At 39.5% G+C, this 1606-nt stretch overlaps 1 non-coding gene across 1 annotated transcript; it reads left to right on the top strand.

Annotated features, from left to right (window-relative positions):
• The first annotated feature begins 894 nt into the window (after positions 1 to 894).
• LOC134361422 (small nucleolar RNA U13) lies at positions 895 to 1001 on the top strand. Its single transcript, XR_010021444.1, has one exon. It is a non-coding gene; the product is annotated as a small nucleolar RNA U13 (small nucleolar RNA).
• The last annotated feature ends 605 nt before the right edge of the window (positions 1002 to 1606 follow it).

Genomic DNA, 1606 nt, shown 5'->3' with positions numbered 1-1606 from the left:
AGGGACTTTTTATCAGCTGGCCAAGACTTTGTCAGAACCATGCTCCGGTCTGAGGTTCTTCCTACCCAATCCTTCTCTTTCCTTCTCAGGTGTTGGATCTACATTGTGATCTGAAGCCTCTTCCAGCTTACTGTTGCCCCCGCTCCATTTATCCTTCACAGAAATTTTCCTCAATGTCTTGGCTTCTGCAACACAGAGAACCAGAACTGACACAACATCTACCTTGGGGTGGTCAAGAAAATATTTCAAAGTGTCCAGAAATTTCCACCTTCACTAAGTAGTGACCTAAAGACATTCTTTATTCTATGCTTTCTATCATTCCCAGATCTTGCATTTAAATGAACTGCTACTCTCCAACTGTATGATGATGATAATTAAAATGCAAAGTCATTTAACAGCATTATTGAATTGACAGCTACTTTTATCACTATGTATGTTTTTAACCCATGAATTTTAAAGGAATGGTTGATAAAAGGGGTCTTCATGCTTTAAGATACCAGGAGCCACTGGGGTCTCTCAGGTCTGACATCCTTTGATCCACAGCAGAGGCAGGACAGCACAGTGGTTGCAGAAAAGTGCTAAGAGCATGAACTTCGGCATCAGATGGACCCGGGTTCGAGTCCTTACTCTGCTTCCCACTTAGCTGCACAAGCTCAGGCAAGTTGAGCATAACCTCTCCAAGTCTTTGTTTCCTCATCTATAAAATGGAGATACCAATAGAGACTTCCTTATAGGATGTTTGTGAGGGTTAAATGGGAAAAAATGAATGTAAAGTACTTTGCCTTGCTCAGAACAAGTGCTCAATGAAAGTTCATTGGAACTCTCATCATTACTCATTCTTAGTTTCATCTTGTATATTCATCTTCACTTCTAGCCAAGAGAATGTTCATAGTGACCCCTTTGTGCTTCTTAAGTGTGATGATGATTGGGTTTTCGGGCTATTGTTTGAGATGTGTCTCCCTCAAACCTTGTTATGACACTGGTGCATTACCTGTCTGACATGAAATGAAAAAAAAATTTTTTTTGTAGTGTATTTCATGGTCCTTGACTCTTACCTTATCAGAAATGGAGACAGCATTTCTTTTCTTCCTAAATGACATGGTTCATCCTTCTATGGAAATTACATCCCATGTTTAATACACCCCTACTTCTTTGAGCTGAGACCTTTGTAACGAACTGAGATTTCATTTAATCATCTGGAACAATCTTGACCTTAGTGTTTTTTCCCCTGTGTAATATTCTTTCACAGTCAATTTGTATTTAATACTCAGAGTAGGGCCCTGGTAGCAACATGAAGAATCAAAGAAATCTTCTATCATTCACACAACCCCATCTCAAACAGATGACTATTTTAGGCAGATTTAGGGGTTTGAGGTTTGGGGGTAGGGCAGTGTTTGGAATAATATAAATAAATGTTTATTAAAGTGCTGATTTTGCAGTTCATAGCAAGAAGTCTTATGGGGTGGCTTATTGGTGGAACAGGTGCAAGGGCAGATGTTGTAATTAATATGTTAGGATCCCCATTCTTGAGTTCTATCTGGGATTAGACAAAAGCTTCGATACCTCTCTGATTGCACAAAAAGACTGGACTGAGGAGGGATAATCA

Source organism: Cynocephalus volans, chromosome 12, assembly GCF_027409185.1.
Source record: "Cynocephalus volans isolate mCynVol1 chromosome 12, mCynVol1.pri, whole genome shotgun sequence".
In the NCBI taxonomy this organism is placed as follows: domain Eukaryota; kingdom Metazoa; phylum Chordata; class Mammalia; order Dermoptera; family Cynocephalidae; genus Cynocephalus; species Cynocephalus volans.
Note: the sequence above shows the minus strand (reverse complement) of the source record. Positions and strands in the feature narration are given on the sequence as shown.